General features: G+C 43.7%; 1 long non-coding RNA gene across 4 annotated transcripts; it reads left to right on the top strand.

The window, feature by feature from the left end:
* The first annotated feature begins 75 nt into the window (after positions 1 to 75).
* Positions 76 to 22,765, top strand: LOC132646800 (uncharacterized). 4 transcript variants are annotated; one of them, XR_009585067.1, is made up of 5 exons: positions 76 to 697; positions 927 to 1,002; positions 16,219 to 16,382; positions 17,724 to 17,782; positions 22,010 to 22,765. It is a non-coding gene; the product is annotated as an uncharacterized LOC132646800 (long non-coding RNA). The 4 variants fall into 4 exon arrangements; XR_009585066.1 differs by having other exon boundaries at positions 922 to 1,002; XR_009585064.1 differs by lacking the exons at positions 16,219 to 16,382; positions 17,724 to 17,782; positions 22,010 to 22,765 and having other exon boundaries at positions 927 to 7,914.
* Positions 22,766 to 23,142: the final 377 nt, after the last annotated feature.

The raw sequence follows: 23,142 nt of genomic DNA, 5'->3' as shown, positions 1-23,142 counted from the left end.
CGCCCTGGCCAGGTGAGGCGAGAGCCAGGGCAACAGACTACCAGTCCCAGCATGCATCCGGTGGCTTTCCTCCGGGGATTACAAGACCCAGCATGCGCTGCGCCTCCCCGATGAATGAGTCGCGTTCAGTCTCTTGGCGGCGGGCGCGAGGAGGCCCCAGTGCCAAAAGGCGATCCTAAGAGATGGATGAGTGTTGTCTTGCTGCTGATTGGCTCGGACTGGAATATGGTTGTGTAATGAAAGAGCCGATGCCAGGGGCTGGGGCAGGAACTACGGGGGCGGGTCTTTTGGGAAGGCAGGGCTGTAGGCCGGCCAAACAGACTGGGGAGACTGCGCCGGAGGGCTGCGATAGTGGAGAGGTCTGGATAAGTTTAGATGGCCAGCTGAGAGAAGGCCCCAGCCAAACACCAGCTTCCTTAACGTGTATAGACGCTTCTGTGTCTTAATTAAACGTCAGGCAGGATCCGAGAAAGTGTTGCAGCTCTGAGGGAAAGGCTTCCTCTACACAAGTGTTGCAGCTGCGCAGCGGCCAAAGTGTAACCAGAGTGTAACAGTTCCTGATCCGCTCTGCTCCAGGGAAAGTGCTACAGCTCCGAGAAATCACACCGCACAGCAAACCCCACATAGGAGACTCTGGGAGGGAAAAATACAGTAGCGGCTACCCCTGATCCCCGGGGAAGCAGCAGCAGATTGAGAAGTATGCAGGGTTTACAGAGGATTTTTTTTTCAGGGGCGGAGCTTTCCAGAGCGGAGATTTCCAGGGAAAGGATTGGTGGGATTTCAAGTCCTGAACTTCCGAACCTCGTGCTTTAGGGTTTTCTTGTTCAGGGGTTGGGGGAGTATTGTGAGAAGCTCAGGGATTGGTGGGTTTTCTTGCTCAAGGATTTCACCTCTTTTTTTTTTTTTTTTTTTTTTTTTGAGGACAGGAAGACTTTCCCTGCTGCAGGCGGCTTTGGCTGAGGCTCCATCACTGCGGAGCGGCTCAGGGAGGCTGAAGAGGAGGTACTGTCACTGTGGCAATTCCTGGGTTGATATTTTATGGCAGCGGCTGCAGCCTGAGGCTGGAGAGGAAGGTGCAGCCATCTTGACAGCCCTGGCAGTACCTCATGGGATGAGTTGCTGGCCGTCCCTGTGGTACACCACTTAGGGACTACGCCCGCAATATTTGGCGCACCATTGGAAGGCCCAAGATTCACGTTAAGATCATGAGTTCGAGACATGAGACCTGGACAAGAGAATCCACGCACGAGGTCACCCCAGACACACAAACGTGGGTTGGAGACATGGAGCGGTGGACAGGGAAGCAGAAATGTCAGACTTTAGAGTCAGTGATGTATGCTCAGAATGGGCCATCCTCAGAGGACAGAGTTTAGGGACACGTAAGTGCTGAAACAGTAAGTTTGGAAGCAGAAAAAGAGAAATGTAGAAATGTTTTGTAAATGTGCATAGACACTTAAGAAAGGAAAGAAACTGAGTACAGACAGTCATAGAAAGAAAAAAATATTGTTTTAATATAATAAAGTGAAACCTCCAAAGGAAGGAGAAACTTAGCATGATTAAAAAAGAAAATATTTTCATTGTTAAAAAATAAAAAACACTATAGCAGAGGGCACCTGGACCCTTTATACTTTTGTTTTAGTTGTCAGCATGGAGCTAAATCAAATAGGTTCATAACGATTGTAGTTTTCTGTGCCCTCTTGGGAGTGATCTTTTTGTGCACTGTGTAAAGACTGTCTTTGTATATTCAAATGCTGGTTTCCTTACAGCAGAGAGCTAAGTACAGTCCAGACTTTGGTATTGTTGACACCTGTCTCAGTGTTTTGTAAACAAACTTCCATCACCTTCTGATTCATCTAATAAAGAGCTAAATGGCCAATAGCAAAGGCAGGAGAGAGAGGCAGAACATCCAGACAGATGTAGGAACTCTGGGAAATAATCAGAGGCAGGAGGAAGTCAGACATATGGAACTGAGGAGAGGTAATGACCGGGTGGCAGAACACAGATGTAGATGGGTTAACATGGGTTATAAGAGCTAGTTGGGAACAAGAGTAAGGTAAGGCCTAAAGCTGTTATACATAAATGCAAGTCTCCATGTCATTAGTTAGAGCTGAGATGGGCATAGAAAGTTCATAAGGTTTTAGTGCCTCTCTAAGAAAGAAAAAATGAGAAAAATCTTGTCCTTCTCCCTGGAATTCACAGGAAGTGGACTTCGATAAGGAGATGACTGAGAGGTGTAATTCTAGGTTACAAGAGGTAGAACAGAAATCAGAGGATCTTTTAACTCAGAATAAAAATTTTCCCCAGTCAGGTCAGAAGAATATAATCTAAAGCTTGCAGCGCCACCATATGACTGCAGGATGGCCGTTCAAGCCTACTAGAAAGCCCACAATAGCCTTTTCAGTTCCTGTAGGACCCCGAGATGAGAGAGACCTATAAGGTTGTGATGAATTTGGATGGCAAACCATAGAGATAGCAGAAGAAGTAGTGGCAGCATATGGAATGTACTCATTCTATGTAAAACAGCCATGAAGTGACTGGGTCACACAAAATTTTATAATCAAAAGGATTGGAAAGATTTAGTGGCAAATGTTTTGGAAGCTGACCCTCAGCTACAGTGGCTGACCTGGTGGAGAGAGGAGGCTTCAGCTATGGATAAATGTAATAGGACTAGAGGTCATATTGTCAACCATCAGCGTGCTAAGTTACAAACACAGATTCTGTTTGATGATGCCATCTTAGAGCAATGTTGTACAGTAGCTTTAAATGTTTAGGACAAAGTTAAACAACAGGGAAGATGATCTGCATCATTTACCAGGATAGCCCAGTGTAGTGGAGAGCCATCTGTAGCAGTCTTTTTTTAAACTCTACTTTATTTGGGGTGTTTAGGCCTCCACCTCCCTCCCACCAACCCCTAACCCTAAGTAGGAGAGAGAAAAAAGTAGTGAGTAGAGGGAGCCCAGACTTCTTTACTTCTGGCTAGTTAAGGTCAAGGGGTTCTTTTAGGGCTCTATACCAATCTCTGTCAACTAGCAGGCTCCTCCACAGTGCTGCACCCAAAGTGTTTCTCTCTGTCTGTCTACTCCAAACTGCCACACTGTCTCTGGTCTCTGATCTCTGGTCTCTCCAAACTGCTCCACATCATTCGCCAACACTGACTATCACAGTGAACGCCACTGAACACCACACTGTCTGTTTCTTGACCTCATATTTATACTCTCAGAGTCCTAGACGACACCCCGCTCTGTGCAGCACATTGGAAGGTTGCTAACAGCTGGCAGAGATCATGCCCCGCAGGTGACAATTAACAGGTGTGGACAAACTGTAGCTCAACTAAAATCCCACACTTGGGATTAAAACAAAAACATATTTATGTAATATGCAAAGAAACCAAAACTTCCATTACAACCCAATGTTCAGATGAATCTTTTACTGATTTTTTTTTTTTTTTTTACAAAGATTAACTTCAGCTGTAAATAGAGCACTATCAGATCCAGATTCAATTGAGGTACTAATTGAGTCTTTAGCTTTTGAGAATGCTAATACGGAATGCAAAGAGGCTATTAGACCTTTGAAAGCAAGATTAGCAACTATTTATGAAGCCATTAAAATTACTGTGGATTTTGGATCTGATGCTTTCAATACTGCTATGATAAGACAGGCAATTCCTAAAAGTGTGAGAGCGCAAAATGTCTGATGCTTTCTTTGGCTGTGGACCAGGTCATTTCATAAAAGACTGTAGATAAACAGTTTCTAAGGATAATATTCTTGCTAATGATAATCCAGGGAGAAAGCTTCCTGAGATATGTTAAGATTTGGAAAGAGCAGACACAGAGATATATGAGGCAGTTCCTTACTATTGGGAAAATGCCTAGGGGGCTTTGTTCAGACCACCCTCTCCCTTCCTCCCCCCAAAAAACCCCAACAACATGAGCCAGTCATTTCCTGTCAGCCAAGTAGAGACTGTTCAAGAGAGTAACTAAAAATATTAATGCCTGAGCTGGGCGTGGTGGCACATGCCTGTGATCCCAGCACTTGGGGAGGCAAAGACAGGAGGATTTCTGTGAGTTTGAGGCCAGTCTACAAAGCTAGTCCAGGACAGCCAAGGCTACACAGAGAAACCCTGTCTCAAACAAATAAACAAATAAATAAATGCTTCATATTTTCATAAAAGGCATGGAAGCTTGAAAATTTTTTCTATAACCTGGTGACAAGCAAAGGAAATTTTAAAAAAAGTCCCACTTGTTCTTTATATAATCAAGGTCAATTACCTGCCAGAAGTAACCCTAAAGGTACCCAAAGAAATGAAATTTGGCATTTTGCAGAGTTTGGAAAATTAAAGTATGTGCATCATACTTTTGATACATAGTCAGGATTCCAATGGGCTTCTGCCTTGAGTTCTGAAAAGGTTGATATTGTAATTACATATTTACTAGAGTGATGACTATCTCAGGGATACCTTTACAAATTAAAACTGATAATGCTCCAGCATATGTATCCAGTAATATGCAACAATTTAAAAAATGTAACATAAACATGTTGCAAGCATACTTACAGTCCTACAAGTCAAGCAGTTGTGAAAAGTCCTAACCACACTTTAAATGCTCATAAAAACAGAAGGGGGATATGAGAGCTCTCAGAGATAGATCATATAATGATTTATTAACTTTAAATTTTTTAAATGTCTGTGAGACAGGTTGCATAGCTGCTGAAAAATACTAGATTTTAGAGAGGACTTCTGAATTAAATCAACCTATATACTGTAAGAATGTGTTAACCTCAGAATGGAAATCAGGAATTGTGTTGCATTGGGGAAGAGGCTATGCATTTGTCTCCACAGGAAACAAAAGCTATGGATGGATTCCTTCAAAGTTAATAAAGATTAGATTTGACCATGGGAGACCTCCTGAAAATCTTGGCTGCAGACATGACGGAAGAAACCTAGAAGAACAACAAAATTGATCCCCCTTCATGGGAACAGCTTGGAAACTGGCTGAGACATGAATTTCTCTGCAGTAGCCAATGAATCTTGTTGGCTAACAGGTCTTCATGACTTATTATTACATGCCATCCCTTCATATGGCAGGGATGGAGATTTATATATCCTATTACAGTTTGGTTATGCAGTCCAAATGGACTTACAAAGATTGAAAGATGCCTTTCAAGCAAGCATAGAGCAGAGAATCATATGTAGCTGATTATTGCACACTGCACATTCCACACGTGTTAAAGCAGAAGTGTCACAATAATGTTTGCCGGAGCCCGCCAACAGTCAAGCTGTTCTTGAGTCGGGAGTGAAAATTAAAATTAATAAACTAACACACAACACATGGGACCTTTCCGAGAGGCTCTAGTAGCAACTAGACTAGCCACCTGGCTTTATTTCAGACTCCTTTTAAGCCAGAGTAAAAACAGCTCAGCACAATGAGTTAAATTCACAAGGAGGTGAAACAAGGTGTGATTTTGACAAGCTATCCCACCTGCTGTCACAAACAAAAGGAGATAGACTTGGAAATTCTTCCCTGACTCCAGTGAAGTCCTAGTAAAAGCAATCTTTCCGCTGAGATTTAAATATCAAAGCAGCTGCTAAAACAGCAGCTCCCAACAAAGGTTACCTTTAGAAGTTTGATGGAAAGCAGAGGCAGATGGATCTCTGTGAGAGTTCAAGGCCAGCCAGAGTTATAAAGTTCCAGGGCACCCTACACTATTTTACAGAGGAAACCTGTCTCAAAAAATAAAACCCCCAAAACAACCCCCCCAAATTGTGTTTTCAGAGCAAAAGGACCAGACACCAATGAAGATAAAGCAGCTAGTCCTAGACGATCCAGTTTCTTAGACTGCCTCATTTGATATTTCCTCAAAAATTACATCCAGGACAGCTTCAAATTGGCTCGCCTCAAGTGGTCCAGCCTCATAGACTACTTCAGCCAGGACTTCAGTTAAGCCCTGCACTTTCCTGTCCCAATATGATCCCATAGAGCCTGGACAGTGAGTAAAGCAGCCAGCTCTCCAAGGACTTGGCCCATACCCCAGTTTTTTTAGGGCTCCCCAAGACAAGAAGGAAGCAATGTAAGAAAACAACACCCCCATTCTGAGAGGTGGGTGAGTGGTTATGGATGTTGTCCTTTAGGGGGGTTGTTGCAAGTTGGCTTTGATCATGGTCAAAGGAAAGGAAGTTAGATTCAAGGATCTTCCTCTCTCCCTTCTATCCTTCTTTCTCTTCTAAATAGTTAGAGGGTGAAACCAGGGTAAAAGGGGGAGTGGGTGAAAGGGAAAAGAAGGGCAGGTTATTTTATCTCCTTTCAGAGCAAGAAAGCAACTAGTCTCAAATATTTTAGATTGGTATGGATTTCTGTATTTTGATATAAATTTAAGGTTATATTTGCTACAATATACTGTGTATAAAACTCAACTCTTGTTTAAGGTATTGTGCATATGCAACTCACTAAAAAAAAAAAAAAAACACAACAAAAAGTTGGGCACTCGTGGTGCTCGCCTTTAATCCTACCACTCAGGAGGCAGAGACAGGTGGATCTCTGCGAGTTCAAGGCCAGCCTGATCTACAGAGTGAGTTCCAGGAAAGTCAAGGCTACACAGAGAAACACTGTCTCAAAAAACAAGCAAAATGTAAAGTCTTAGTCTTATGAAAACTACTATTAGAAACTGTTAAGGATAATTACAAAATACAAATCAGTAGTCATCTATAAATAATCATATTCTTTAATGCATTCAGAACTGTACTGCAGTCATGCTAGGTGCTAATGTAGTTGATTACGGGAGTAGACTTCATTTAACCTCCTATATCTGTTTTCAAAGTTAAAAAACAAACAAGTTTGTCTATTTAGACATACTTTAGATAGATATCCTCAAACACTTCACACATTTGCAGGATATGGTATTTAAAATATTTAATAAAAGTTTTTTTGTGACAGAGAGACATATCAGCCCCTAGTCTCCTCCAGAGAAGATGATGGGCACAGAAAACCCTCTACCTGGAGCTTGCTTCAAATGTGGCAGAGGTGGCCACTGGGCTATAAACTGCCCTTTACTTCAACAGCTGACAGCATGCCATCCAAACTATGGACAGGAAAGACACTGGGAAGTTGATTGCTCTACTTTGCTGAGATAAGGTAGCACCGTCCTTCAAAATTCCTGTTTAACAGGAAAGTCTGTCAGATCTTCTGGGCTTGCCCCACTTGACATAGAGGAACCTTGGGTAACTGTCCAGGTAACCAGTAAGTCTCTGTCATTTTTAAAAATTTTTATTTATTTTTATGTACATTTGGCATACATATATCTATGTGAGGGAGTCAGATCTACTGGAATTTGAGTTACAGACCAGACAGTTGTGAGTTGCCACGTGAATTCTGGGATTTGAACCAGAGTCCTCTGGAAGAGCAACCAATGCTCTTAACCCTCCTGCCCCCGTCCCTGTCATTTTTTTTTTTTTAGATTCAGAGGCTACTTGCTCCGCACTTCCTGTTTACTCAGGTAAAATTTATCCTTTTCAGGTCTCTGAGTATTAGATGGTATGAGGACCTGACTGACTCACTTTGAGACTGGGTGCAAAGCTAGGCCAAAATTCCTGCCACTCTTCTCCCTTTTCTGTTTGACAAGTTCCTGAAAAACAAACAAACAAAAAACTCCCAGAAGATGGTCAGGCAATCAGCAACTGCCTAGACATCTGACCTGGGGCTATCTGAGGTGACTGTTCCTTTTCTAAGGTTGGAACCAACCAGGAACATACAAGTATCCCCTTACTGTGAACCCATCTAACTCTGGTAAGGTTTACCTAATCCCCTAGCTGGTTTTAAAGGGAGCCTGTAGGCTCCTCTCAGAGGCACCATTTTGTAAAGTGGCTGACCCCTGCATGCAGGATTCTTGCTTTCGAGAAATAAAAACACTCTTGATTACATATGTGAATGGTGGTCTCTGTGCAGTGATTTTGGATTTAACTTCAGTTTAGTCTTATAGTTTTCCTTGTTATCAGATTCACAAAAGAAAACTCACAAAAGAGGTATAAAATTTATAAAGCTTAAATACATAAAAACTCAAGTTGTTTAGAATCTAAGAAAGTGTTTTAGGGTTTAAGAAGATGTTTTAAGGTTGATAAATTAAAATATTCACCTTTAAGTTAAATGGTGATAGGAAAGTGATTTAGGTACAGAACTTTGAACTCACCAAGACAGGATAGAGAGTGGAGTACTTTCTCCAAGATTGCAAAATACACATGGACTGGACATTACGAATATAATTCTTAACCTGATAGTTCTCATAATTGTTCTTATTGTATATAGTTTATTGATGTCAGAGTTAAAGCTATTTCTTGGACAAAGCAGGGAAATGTTGGGATGGCCTTCCCTCACTTTGAGAAGGTGTGTCCCTGTATTTTCAGTTGTTAACTGGTAGAGAGCTAAGTGCCAGCAGGATTTTGATATTCTAATTTTTATGACCCATCACCAGTTTTCTATTTGTAAATGTTTGTCTTTCCTCACCTGCCCAGAAGATGATTCTTTGAGATCATCATATTAAAAAGGGAACTGCTGCTGTGGTGAAGGTCAAGCAGTCCCCAGTGCTAAAAGGCAACCCAAAGAGATGGATAAGGAGTTGGCTTGCTGCTCATTGGTTCAGACTGGAATATGGCTTTTTGTATAATAAAGAGCAGAGGGCCAGAGTTGGGGCAGGATGTAAGGGGGTAGGACTTCCTGGCAGGCAGGGATATAGGCAGAGAAGCAAGAGACACAGCAGATGCAGTGAGACACAGAAGGGAGATGGACAGACAGAGCTGGAAGCAGGCAGTGAGACACATGTGAAGAGGTGGGATGGTAGTGAAATCAGGATAAGTTTAGATAGCTGGCTGAAAGACTTCCCCAGCATAAATCCAACAGCCTTAAATTATATAGATGCTTCCATTTCTTAATTAGACCTCCAGCAGAATCCTTGCCAAGGACAGGGCAACAGGCTCTAAGAAGGAGGCTGTGCTAGGTGGTCCCAGCTCCTTGGGTCATGGCTTGGCCAGCAACCCTGCTCAGCAGTGGTCTGCGAAGCTGGCATGTACCCTTTGTGGTAGTTCACAACCACCCCTCCCCACTCTAGAACAGACCTGACAACATCCTATTCTTCAGTGACCAGAATGGAAGGTTGCAGGATTGAAGAGATCCAGGACCCTACACTGTAGTGTTCCACAGTAGATGCCCCCTCCACTTTCCTTGAGACTTTCCATGTTGCTTCCTACGTCCTACATTTGGTTCTCTGTGGAACGCCTTTTTCCATTCTTTCCCTGTTCCTGGATTGTGAACTTAGCTTTGTAGCTGGTTTCACCCCTCTCACTAGATAGGAGAGAAACAAGGATAGAGAAGAGAAATCCCTGAATCTAATTTCCTTCTTATTTCTTCTTTGAGCATGACTACTAACAAACCATAACCAACCACCCTGAATGAACAACCCTACCCCCAAGAGCCCTAGCATTCATATATGTCCTCTGAGAAGTTCCCAGAATTCCAAATGTCACACAATCACAGAAACTATCTGCAGCTCACAAAACCATGCCTCTGCTAGAGCATGGGACAAATCATAGTCAGCTGCTGTGGACAGCCCCATATTCACACACTTGGGATTAAAACGAAATGGTCTTGTAATATTTAAAAACCACATTGTGATAATGTCTTTGTACACTGTATAAAGCTGGGTGCCATTTGATGTTGTAAATAAGAAAGTTGGGCTATATATTATTATTAGTCTTATGATTATCACAAAGGTATTATTTAATCCACTATCACAAATAATAAGACACAGACACTGTTAGATTTTATAATTGCCTTATTTACCTTGGGACAGGCAGATAGTTCACCTATCCTGGCTCAATAACCTCACCATCCCTCTCCCAGCTCCATCCAAAGCCATACACTTTAATCCTCCTCATCTGGTCTACCTTCCATCCATAATCCATGGTACTTGCTTGTATTCCTCATCTGGGGCTTTTTATGCCATTATTGGAATCCTTTCTCTTAGCCTATGTGGTTTTCTTCACATTAACCCATCGTGGTGTCCTCCTTTCTCCTCTCTTCCTATCAGTCTCTCTCCTGAACCTGAAGCCCAGAAACCTTAGCCATGCCTACCCCACTTTGTCCTGCCTAGTAAGCTGTTTAACCAGCCAATCAGAAAAGATGACTTAGGCAGGTTTACACAACAAGGATAGGTTTATGTGAGAATGTGCTTGTCTAAGCAGGGTCAAGATCTTGGGGGCCAATAGTTAACATTAGAATACATAGCACCAGGCCGATCCCCAACATATACTCAAATGCTGATTTCTGTGCCAGTGCCAATTTGATTCAGGCTGGACGTGGGCACTGTAATTTTTATGAAGCATCTCCTGTCTGAATGTTTTGTAAACATTGTTTTCCATCACCTTTTGATGGGTTATAATAAAAATCTGATAGCCAGTAAGCTGATTAGGAGGCAGGACTTCCAGGACCAGAGAGGGGGTCCAAGGTGGGGACCTGAAAGAGGGGAGACACTGAACAAGAAGCATTCCAGGACTGAAGGAGAGGCAATAACAAGTCACATGGCAGAACTTAGATTAGTAAAAATGGGATAGTTACAAGCTAGTTGGGAACAAGGCCTAGGTGTTCATAAATAAATATAAATTTCTATGTCATTATTTGGGAGCTGGTGCCCAAAAGAAAGCCCTATTTTACAGAAACCAAAATTCCAGAATTGTCACTACACAGCATAGTTTACCCCACGAGAAGTTCCTTATCCTATCCTATAAAGACTCAAGGTTGCTGGGTGCAGTGGCACATGCCTGTAATCCCAGCACTCAGGGAGGAAGAGGCAGGTGAGTCTGGGAGTTTGAGGCCAGCCTGGTCTACAAAGTGAGTCCAAGACAACCAAGGCTACAAAGAGAAATACTGTCTCAAAAACAAAACAAAAATTAAAACTGACAACAACTCTCCCTGCCAAAACCAAACAAACTGAATCTGGGGTTGGGAAATCACTCACTCACTCAGTTAAACGCTTGCCATTCAATATGAAGACCCAGATCACATCCTCAGAGCATACATTTGAAAAACAAAACAAAACAAAACCAAAACAAACAAAACCCAAGACCCCTTCACCTGCACTCACAGACTCCACTCCTAAGGAGAAACTAGTGTGTTTCGGTTATTTTGATTAAAGGACAATCATTTTGTAGAGTTTGGTCTTTTCTCTTTTATTTCTGTCACCTCCATCTGTCCTGGGCTTGTGCTACCCAAAAATGTTAAGGGAACTCCATCCCTCAGAAGAGAAAGAAGTAGGGAAAAAGAACAGACAGTCCTTGGCCACCCAGAGCACATGATTGGTTAGCCTTGGCAAGAACTCGGGCTGGAGAGAGCCGTGTGACCAGGGGCCCCAGCCTGGAGCAAGAGTGAGGTTGAGCCAAGTTCAAACCCTGAAAATCTCCTCTTGAGACCAGCAGGAGTAGGACTGTTCCCTCCCTGTCCTGGGCTTGCATGACCCAGTACATGTAGCCTTAAGGCCCCTACCTCTGCAGGTAGGTGGTCAGGTAGCCTGGCAGCCAGGTTACAGGTTAAACTTCCTCTCTCCTTATAAGGTCATGTCCAGCAAGCCTTTTTATGCAAATGAGGCATTCCCAGCAGCTGGGCCCCCATACCCACTCCTCCAAAAGCCTCTACCAACTCCCCAAATGTTTAAATAGCCTTTGTTCCCCTCAATTAAATGAGCTGTCTCACTGAAGCCTGCCTCCTGGGCAGTCTATTTCTCATGCGCTCACTCAGCCTGAGGTCTCTGTTGGAGTGATGTTTTTGTTCGCTGTGTAAAGACTGTCCTTGTATTATTCCAATGCTGATTTCTGAGCTGAGAGCCGAGCACAGATCAGACTTTGGTATTGTTAAGCATCTGACTCAATGTTTTGTAAACACTGGTCCCCATCACCTTTTGATTGGTTAAATAAAGAACTGAGAGGCCAAAAGCAAAGGCAGGGCTTCCAGCAGAGATAGCAACTCTGGGGAACAGAAAGAGGTGTGAAAGGGGGCTGGGGAGATGGCTCAGAGGATAAGAGCACTGGCTGCCCTTGCAAAGTTCCTGAGTTCAATTCCTAGCAACCACATGGTGGCTCACAACCATCTATAGTGAGATCTGGTGCCCTCTTCTGGTCTGCAGGCATACATGCAGACATAATACTGTATAAGTAATAAATAAATGAAAAGAGGTGTGAAAAGATTTGCCTATGATATGGAAGAAATCAGAGGTATGAAAGAAACAAGAGGTAAAGAACCATGTGGCAGAACACAGATTAAACATAACATGGGTTATAAGAGTTGGGGGAGGGGGAGCCTGGAGAGATGGCTCAGAAGTTAAGAGCACTGTCTGTTCCTCCAGAGGTCCTGAGTTCAATTCCCAGCAAACATGGTGGCTCATAACCATCTGGTGCCGCCTTCTGGCCTGCAGGCACACATGCAGGCAAAACATTGTATAATAAATAAATAAATAAATAAATAAGAGCTAGCTGGGAACAACAGTAAGCAAGGCCTAACGCTATTATAAATAAACATGTCTCTGTGCCATTATTCAGAGCTGTGATGAAGGGTTCCAGGTCTCCTTGCTCCCAGCTGTTCCTGCCTCCTGGTTTTGGCCAGGCGTGGTTGCAACCATGCTGGGTTAGGCAGGGAAATGGAACCGGCACAGCATTGACACTGACCCTGAGCTCCAGATGGCCTGCCCAGATACCACTGATATAGGGAGAGGATCCTTTAGTGTTCTGCAATTGGATGCTCCAGTGTGGCACCCTGCACCATCATCTGTTTTGACTTTGACGGAAACAGTGGGTCACTGGCATTGCTCTTGACTGGTCAGCCCAGGTGAGAGAGAAGGGAGACAGGAAGGAAAGAAAACCAAGACAGAATCTAGCAGTCTGACAGTGCAGAGTAGGGTGCTAGAAAATTCATTTTTCACTAATAGAAATAGCCTTCCTGGGTCTTCTAATTATCAAGAGTATGGGCCGAGCAGAGACATTCAGGTTTACATAAACTAAGCCAAATGGAGTAGACTGGATATTCCTCCGGCTCGCTACAGCCAAGAGAAAAGTAGCATGCCCACTTGGCCTGTGTCTTATGCAGCAGCCCAAATGTTAAAACATGTCAGGCTGGTTAAGACCATTGCTCTGTTTTTATATTTTATCCTATACAGAGTTCAGGGTAGCTTGGATGTGGAGATCCTCTGACATCAAAAGTGCTGGGATTACTGAAGTAGGCCACGAGAGCTGAAACAGGAAACACTCTTTAGCCTTTTTGTTTCTTTTTTAGAGGGCTCCCTTTCCTCCTCCCTATACTTCCCCTAAACTACAATCTTCCAGTGTTTACACTGGTGGACAAACAGAGCAAGATGTTGAAGCAACACAGAAAGAAAGGGACTTAGGGAGGGAGGGTTTGGCCAAGGAGGGCTTAGAGTCACATTGGAGGACTCCGCAGGGCTGGGGCTGCCATCCCTGAATGGTATGAACAGCCAGAGGTGGATTTGCTACTGGCGTTTTGATGGGAAATGAGGGCAGAGCCACAGTGGACTAGAGGGTGTGTACAAGTTTAGGAGAAGGATTAGATGGGGGAAAAAATACTTACTTTGTTTCTTGATTCAGGGTCTCAGGTAACTGAGGCAGTCTTTGAATTCACTATGTAACTGAAGCTGGCCTTCCTGATCTTCCTGTCTCAGCCTCACAGGTGCTGGTGTTTGGGGTGTGAATCACCCACGTTACAAAGAACCCTAAATTGTCCTATGACATGCACACCATGCCACTCATGCTTACAGTGTGTGCATGTGCCCACACCACACACACACACACACTACATACATAAATAAGCAATTAAATGTAGCCAGGCTTGGCAGCACACGTTTTTTAATCCCAGCACTCAGGAGGCAAAGAGGCAGGCAGATCTCTGTGGGTTCAAGGCAACTTGATCTATATAGAGAGTTCCAGGACAGCTACAAAGTGAGACTTTGTTTTTTTCTAAGACAGGGTTTCTTTGTGTAGCCCTGGCTATCCTGAAACTTACACTGTAGATCAAAGAGCTTACTGGGCCTAGATGTCAACATTATATTCCATCACTGAAGGAAGCCAGATCAGGATCTCAAACAGGGCAGGAACCTGGAGGCAGGAGCTGATGCAGAGACCATGGAGGGGTGCTGCCTACTGGCTTGCTCTCTATGGCTTGCTCAGTGTAGCTAGTCTTTGCTACTTTCTGGGTTCTTTTTTTCCCACCCTTTATCCTTCTGTTTCACTCCCTAACACTAGATAGCAGAAAAAAAAGGATAGAGGAGAGAGAGGAATTAGGAAAACACCTGAATTTTAATTTCTTTCCTTTTGTTTCTTCTTTGAGCGCACCTAATAAACCATAACCAACCTCCCTGAACAACCACCAACCACTGACTCCACCTCTCCTGGGGCCCTTGCAGTTATGTAGCCTCTGAAAAGTTCCCAGAATTCTAAATGTCACACAATTGCAGAAAGTATCTGAAGCTGGCAAAACCATGCCTCTACTAGACCATGAGACAAATCTAGTGAGCTGCTTCAGGCAGTCTGAAATAGCCTCACATTCCTACACCTGGGATGAAAATGAAAGCACATTCTTACCACTAGTCAGTCAACTTTCTGACAGAAACTAGGACCACCAGCTTAGGGATGGTACCACCCACAACAGCTGATTTTCGTCCGTAGTCCACCCCCAATCAGTCAATAATGAAGAAAATACCTTACTGCTGGATTAGGGGAGGAGTTTGTTTTTGTTTCTGAGACAGGGTTTCTCTGTTTAGCCCTGGTTGTCCTAAAACTTCTGTAGACCAGGCTGTCTTCAAACTCAGAGTTCCTCCTGCCTCTGCCTCTGAAGTGTCGTGATTAAAGATGTGTACTCAGCATGTAAAGGCACTGACATCAAACATAGCAAGTTGAATTTGATGCCTGTGTCCCACATGATGGAGAGAGAATTGACTCTGACCTCCATGTATACCTTATAGCATGTGCATACAAACAAACACAGACACACATAAAAAAGTAACAAAGTTTCAGAATATTTTTAATTATTAAAAAATATTTTGTGGGGGCTGGAGAGATGGCTCAGAAGTTAAGACTGCTCTTCCAGAGGTCCTGGGTTCAATTCCAAGCAACCACATGGTGGCTCACAGCCATCTATAAGGAGATCTGGTGCCCTCTTCTGTCATGCAAGTGTACCCACAGACAGAACACTATACACAATGAACAAATCTTTGAAAAAAAAATATTTTGTGTATGGATGTTTTGCCTGCATGTATGTGTGTGTGCCACTTACATACCTGGTGCCCACAGAACCAGTAGTGCCCACCAGATCCCCTAGGAATGGACTTAAGGATGTTTGTGAGCTGCCATTTGGGTGCTGGGAACCAAATGCAGATTCTCTAAAAGTGTAGCAAGTGTTCTTAACCACTAAGCCATCCCTCTAGCCCCTATTTATTTATTCCTGAGACAGGGTCTTGTTGTGTAGTCCAGGCAGTTCTCAAATTTATCCGCCTCCTGCTTCAGTTCCCCAGGTATACTGATTACAGGCTTGCACCACAGGCCTACTTTCTACTGTTTTGTTTTGTTATTAAGGCCTTATTTTCTCCTTGTTTTGTATGGTTATACTTTTTACTTTTTTTTTTTTTTTAATGAAGAACATGATATGGCATCTCTGGCTTCTGTTTTTTTGTCCTTTTGAGACAGGGTTTCTCTATGTAACAGAGCCCTGGCTGTCCTGGACTTTGTAGACCAGGCAGGTCTTGAACTCACAGAGATCCACCGGCCTCTGCCTCCTGAGTGCTGGGGATTAACAGAGTGCACTACCACACTCAGAGGTGCTGTTTTCTTTCTTTGGGAAGCACTGATTTTCATCCTTATCAGGTAGTTCATTTGCTACAGTGGAACACCTTGAACTAAAGTTGACTTGTTAGCATGCTGTCAGATCATCTCTCTGAAAGGTCTAACTTTCTGAGAGCTACAAACTGATTTGTGTGTGTGTGTGTGTGTGTGTGTGTGTGTGTGTGTGTCTTGTCAGAACTTGTTTTTGATCTGTCCTGGATATTCCAGGTAGGTTCAAGGATACCTGTTTCTATGTATTTACATCCACATTCAGAGGGCTGACATGTTTAGCCAATAGGATTTTGTGGAAATGATAAGCTAGATCACCAGACTCTGGTTTCTGCCTTTCTCCCTCATAGATTCCTAGTCACAGTGTCGTGAGAACACTCAAATATCTATGGAAAGAGCTCCATGGAGAACTGAGGTCTCTTGCCACCAGCTTCATAGCCTAAGGAGGCTGTTCTGGCAGCTCAGTGTTGGCCCCAACCAAACCTTGGGATGACTGCAACTTCAGAGTTACCAGGTATATATAGCTCAGCTATTTTCCAATTATTATTTTTTCTTGTTGTTTGAAGTAGGCTCTAACTACGTAACCTTGGCTCACCTGGAAATTGCTATATAGTCCAGGCTGGCTTTACACTCATACTTGCCTTTGTGTCCAGAATACTGGGATTAAAGGCTTGTGGCACCACACTGGCCTACTCCCAAGTGTTTTTTTCTTTTCTTTTCTTTCTTTTTTTTTTTTTTTTTAAAGATTTTTCAAGACAGGGTTTCTCTGTGTAGCACCCTGGGCTGACCTGGAACTCCTTTGAACTCACAGAGATCCACATGCCTCTGTCTCCTGAGTGCTGAGACTAAAGATGTACACCAAAGCGCCAGGCTTACTCCCCAGTTCATGACCAAGGAAACCACAGGTGATATAATTGTTAACTGTAGTGCCAAAACACTAAGTTTTGGGGTGGCGATAATATAGCAATGGGTAACAGATTATGTGAATCTAAACAGCATTTTGTTCCAAGAAGCTGTACCATTACTTGGGAATGGATTCTGGTTTCAGCCAAATTTGAAGGCCATTCAAGAGGCTTGAGTGAAGTCTTTCTAGCCTGTCAGAATCTCAATATGTGTGACTCATTTCTCAGCTGAAGACAGGGGTAGCTCAGGCTCCCTCCACATGGTCCCTTTCTTCCTGTGCCCTCTCTGTGGGTTCCAGCTGCCCTTTAGCTTAGCAATGGCTTCCACCTCCACCTTTATTAGTTTTCTTTTCCTAGTAGTAGTAGGGATTGAACCTAGGGCCTTGTGCATAAGAGACAAGCATTCTACCATTGTGCCAAAGCTCAGAAATGTCTTACTTCCTTTCAGTGCTGGGGATCAGTGTTAGGGACCTTTCCCACTCAAGGCTTCATTCATGCTAGGGAAGCTCTCTCCTGCTAAGCAAGCTATATTCTTGCCCTTGCTCTTCAAGTCAGAGAAAGCACGGCTCCCTGAATGGACTTGATGTTTTTGTGCCCTGCTCAAAATGGCCGGGGAAAGTAAGGCTCATTCATGGACTTCCGTGCCTTGGGCATGGCAGCTGTGGGGTTCCCACCTGAAAACAGATGTCATATCTGCTTTGCCCATATTACATGGTCATAGCTGGTCTGCCACAGGCTTCTATAAAGGCCAATGTCAAAGTGTTGGTCAGAGGCTGGTCAGAGGCTTTTTTGTTTTGTTTTTTGAAACAGGGTTTCTCTGGGTAGCCTTGGCTGTCCTGGAACTTTCTCAATAGACCAGGCTGGCCTTGAACTCACAGGGATCTGCCTGCCTCTGCCTCCTGAGTGCTAGAATTACAGGCGTGTTCTTGATTCTCCTTCTTCTACCTCTCAAGGTCTAGGATACAGGCATATGTCACCATACCCAGCTCTTAAAATCTTCCAGGGTACAAAGGTAAGTTTTTGGGAAAAAATAAAAAAAAAAAAAAAAAAAAAAAAGCTTTGAGTCAAGTTTGGTATTTAGTAACAGGCCAAAGTTATATCTTAACTTCTTGTGGGTGTTGGGGACAAAACTCTAGGGCTTTACGGCATGAGGCTAATGCTTTACCACTGAAATGCACCCAGACCTGATCTTTTACTTTTGACAAAGGCTTTATGTCAAAGGAGGTACAGCATGTTATCAATAATGAGAAAACAGGTGAAGAAACTGTTATCTTCTAAACTTTTCAGTATATCTAAAATTAAAAAGGGTGCTCCTGGGTCAGCGAATGGCTCAGTGGATAGTGTCTGCTGCTGAGACCGACCTGAATTCTGTCTGGAGACCCCATGGCAAACAAAGAGGACTGCAGTCGGCAAGCTGTCCTTTGACCACCACATGAGTGCTGTCACATGTGTGCACACTCTTACATACACATGCCAAATAAATATAATGTTTATATTATTATTTTGAGGCAGGGTCTATGTAGTCCTGGCTGTTCTGGAACTCAGTATATAGGCCAGGCTGGCCCTGAACTCATTAAGATTTCCTTGCTTCTATTATTATTATTTTGTGTTTTATTTGTTTTCCAGACAAGGTTTCTCTGTATAGTCCTGGCTGTCCTATGTAGATCATGCTGGCCTTGAACTCATAGAGATCTTCCTGCTTCTGCCTCCCAAGTGCTGGGATCAAAAGTGTATGCCACCACTGCCTGGCAATTTTAAAAAATATTTTCTTTATTTTATGTGCATTGGTATAAGGGTGTCAGATCCCTTGGAACCAGAGTTACAGACAGTTGTAAGCTGCTATGTTGGTGATGGGAATTGAGCCTGGGTCCTTTGGAAGAGCAGACAGTGCTTTAAAAAAAGAAAAAGATTTATTTATTATGTATATAATGTTCTGTTTGTATGTATACCTGCATACCAGAAGAGGGCACCAGATCTCATTATAGATGGTTGTCAGCCACCACCTGATTGCTGGGAACTGAACTCAGGAGCTCTGTAAGAGGAGCTATTGCTCTTAACCACTGAGCCATTTCTCCAGTGCCCTACCTGGCAGATTTTGTTCATTATTATTATTATTGTTATTATTATTATTATTATTATTTTGTTTTTTTCAAGATAGGGTTTCTCGGTGTAGCCTTGGCTATTCTAGACTTACTTTGTATACCAGGCTGGCTTCAAAGTCAGAGATCCACCTGCTTCTGCTTCCTGAATGCTGGGATTACAGGTATGTGCCACTGCACCAGGCTAAATTTTATTATTTTTAATTATGTGTATGTGTTTGTGTCTGTATCTTGAAAGCAGAGGTGTTGAAGCCAGGTGTAGTGGCACACACCTTTAATCCTAGCTCTCAGGAGGCAGAGGCAGGCAGATCTCTCAGAGTTTGAGGCCAGCCTGGTCTACAAAGAGAGTCCAGGACATCCAAGGTTATACAGAGAAACTCTGTCTCAGAAAAAAATAATAAAAGAAGCAAAGCTGTTAGGTTTTCTATTAAGTTACAGGCAGTTGTGAGTTGGTGCTGGGAAATGAACTTAGTTCCTCTGCAAGAGTAATATGTGTTCTTAGCCACTGAACCCTCTCAGTGGCTAAACATAATTTTAAAAATTACAAAAACAAAGAACAGGTGGTGATGGTGTTCCATCTTTAATCTCATTGCTTGAGAGACAGAGGCAGGTGGATCTCTGAGTTCCAGTCTAACCTAGTCTAAAGAGTGAGTTCCAGGCCAGCCAACGCTTTGTAGTGAGACCCTGTCTTAAAAACAAACAAACAAACAAACTAAGGGCCAGTGAAATGGCTTAATGGGCACTTGAGTTCAGTCCTTGGACCCAAATGGTGGAAGGAACAAATTGACTCCTTCCACTTGTCTTCTGAGCTCCTCATGTTTGCCATAATGTATGTACACACACACACACACACACACACACACACACACACACACTGAATAAAATGTAATAAATTATAAAAACAAAAGTCAAACCAACCAACCAAAACAACACAAGACTTTGCCCTGGATGGAAAGCAGGGTGTGGGAAGGTAGGGAGAAAGGCAGGCTGGGTGATTCAAATGACTATCCACAGGGTAGCAATCTCCATTAAATTTCTGAACTCAAAAGTCAAAGGACATTCACTAGTCCAGAAAAAGTGGCGCATAGCACAAGCTCATGGCTTAGGAGGGGCTTAATTATCTTCTTTCTGCTCTTATGTATTTTAAGTCCTCCCATTTTCATAATTAGAAAAAGAAGTGCTGTTTTAGCATTGAACCCCGTTTCTTAGCCAGAAGAGGGAGTAGGCAGTGCTGGCCACATGTCTTGGCCCACTTTGATTCTCGTGCCTGTGGCCATTTGGGCCTGGCTCCCTTCCCCTGAAGTAACCCAACACTACAAAAATCAAACAGTGGGTGGGCCCGGAGGTATACCCAACTCCAGTTTAATGTGAAAGAAGTGTTCTCCACTCTGCCTCAAGGGCCCAAGTGGATGGACAAGCAATCCCTTCGTTGGAGCAGACCCGTGCCAGCTGGAACCCCAGTGGTGGGACCATTGTAGGAGTTTGATCAACTTTTAGTATGGCCAGTGCTGCTCCTTTAAGGGTCCTACTTACCCTAAGTTGTTCCTGCAGCCTGGTGGCCATCCTCATGTCTCATAGAACTTTCTTCATCATCCTTTAGCCAAAACATGGGAGTTTGCTGCAGTGCTGGGGAGAAGTGAGCACATTTTGTCTGGGATGGCACATACCATACCTTCCTTCCCTCTAGTAAGGAGAATAGGAGGGTAAGAGTTAGTTAGAGCTTGCAGGGACATGACCCTTATCTGTTTTCCCTTTTTCTGGGGACCAGAGAAACAAGTACTGATTATTGCCACAACTTCACAGTCCCAACATCCTGACCTGCCAACATTTTGAATCAAGTAATTGTATAACCTCAAAGGTATTGTCACGTCCTAACCAGGGAACCTGTCAATGTAACCTCACTTGGATATAAGGCCTTGGCAGATGTAGGCTACTGTCTTCATAGGAAGAGAAATAAAAAACAGGGATAAGCAGACGAGAAAAGGCCATGTGAAAACACTGGCAGAGATTACACTGATGCTCACAGGGGCTGGAGACTTCAGTTAACAGCCAGAGAGGTGGGAAGAGGCAGGTTTGGGGCTTTAGCATCCACAACTATAAACCAGTAACTTTCAGTTGTTCCATGTCTAAGAAGCCAATCGTGGGAGCTGGAGAGACGGTCAGTGGTTAAGGGCACTGGCTGTTCTTCCAGACGTCTTGAGTTCAATTCCCAGCAACTACATGGTCGCTCCCAACCATCTTTTTGAGATCTGGTGTCCTCTTCTGGCATGCAGGCAGAACACTGTATACATAATAAATAAATCTAAAAAAATAAAAGAAAAGAAAAAAGAAACCAATAGTGGGGAAACCAAATCCAAAGGCAATGCTTCTACCTGAGGATGAACACCTGGAGCCGGGATCCATCAAGAAAGACTCTGGGGCAGGCCTGGTGGGGACATATCTGTGATTTCGATACTGGTTCATGTATGTGTACAAGAGTTGGAGGCCAGCCTAGGCTACACAGTGAGACCCTGTCCCCAAACAAAACAACATGAAAAAGAGAGGAGGCTGATGAGATGGTTCAGAGGGAAAGAGCACTTGCTGTTCTTGCACAGGACTGGAGTTTTTCAGCACCCACAAGGTGGTTTTCAAACATCTGTAACTATTTCTACACAACCTCTTCTGACCTGCAGGCAATAGACAGTAATGTGGCAAAGCATTCATATGCATAAAATTAAAAAATAAAAAGAGGGCTGGAATGATGGCTAAGACTATGTACATACAGTTCCTAGTGGACCTGAATTTTCAGCGACCACATCAGGTAGCTCACAACAGCTTATAACTCCAGCTTCAGGTGGCCCCACACCTCCTCTGGAACCTGCACTCACATGACATATGTAGTGGAAAGATTTGGTGTCTTTTTAAAAAAGATTTATTTACTACACATATAGTGTTTAGCCTGTGTGTATGCCTGCACACCAGAACAGGGCATCAGATCTCATTATAGATGGTTGTGAGCCTCCATGTGGTTGCTGGGAATTGAACTCAGGACCTCTGGAAGAGCAGCCAGAAATGCCTTTAATCTCTGAGCCATCTCTCCAGTCCAGTTTTGATGTCTTTAAAAAATCAGTTATGTAGACATGTTTTTGTTTTAATCCCAGGTGTGGGATATGGGGCTGATTCAGACTGTCCACAGCAACAAACTATTTGCCTGGTGTGGGCTTCGAAATGGGGCTGTTTACCAGCTGCAGATGGTTTAATTCTGAGGAATGCCAGAGCCCAGAGAAAGGACAACCCAAGGTGCTCCTTGCTGCTGCTCCTGGTTGCTGTTGGTGCAGTTTGACAAGAAGTTGGAGATATCCTGAAAGGAAGACTGGACTTGCCCCAAGTAATTAACATTCCTAATCAGCAAGAAGTAGCTGAAGAGAACTCTCCCCCCTTTCCCTTCTAACCTTCTTTCTCTCCAATTGGGGGTTGGGAGGTAGAGGCTTAAGGAACGCCAAATAAAATAGTTTTTAAAAGGTACTTCACACATACCCATACCCACAATTAAAAGAATAAATCCTTTTTTTCTTTTCTCTCAAGACAGGGTTTCTCTGTGTAGCCCTGGCTGTCCTGGAACTAACTCTGTAGACCAGGTTGGCCTTGAACTAACAGAGACCTGCCTGATCCTACCTCCCAAGTGCTGGGATTTAAGGCATGCACTACTACAATAGGCTAAGAATAAAATAAATCTTTTTAAAAATGAGAAGAAAAAGTAGTCTCTCACCTAGTATCTGGAAGGGGTAGTTTTTTCTGAGTGACAATGTGAGTTGGCTGTCCCAGAAGCTCTGATGGGTTGGGTGATCAACATAGGAGCATCTTTGGTGAAAGATGGGTCTGCCGTTATTCTGGGCTGAGGTTTGTACCTGAAGTGAATACTGGACCCCAGAGACAGATGCCTCAGGTCTCTGAGGCAGGACTTGCATGTGAGAAGGGGTTCTTAGCCAGATTTCTGCCTTGTGTACTTCACTTCTACCTGATGGGGGGCCTAGGTAAGTGGAAAAGCCTTGCAGAGTTGCCCAGGAATCCAAGAGCATTCCCAGGGATTTCCAGTGGCCTTTGGCTGGGTGGGACCTCAGGTGGAGCCCTGGCCTGGGGACTGCCTAGACAGCAGAATGATCAGTTCTGGGGAGGTTGGGGTTAGGAGGTCCTTCAGTGGTTCTGCCTGGGCTCTGGGCCTTCCCCCACACCCTTTGTGGAGACAGAGGCCACCTGGGGCATGGGAGGAGGGGCAGTCCAAACTCTATTTCCA

This window comes from Meriones unguiculatus, chromosome 12, assembly GCF_030254825.1.
Source record: "Meriones unguiculatus strain TT.TT164.6M chromosome 12, Bangor_MerUng_6.1, whole genome shotgun sequence".
NCBI lineage: Eukaryota > Metazoa > Chordata > Mammalia > Rodentia > Muridae > Meriones > Meriones unguiculatus.
Note: the sequence above shows the minus strand (reverse complement) of the source record. Positions and strands in the feature narration are given on the sequence as shown.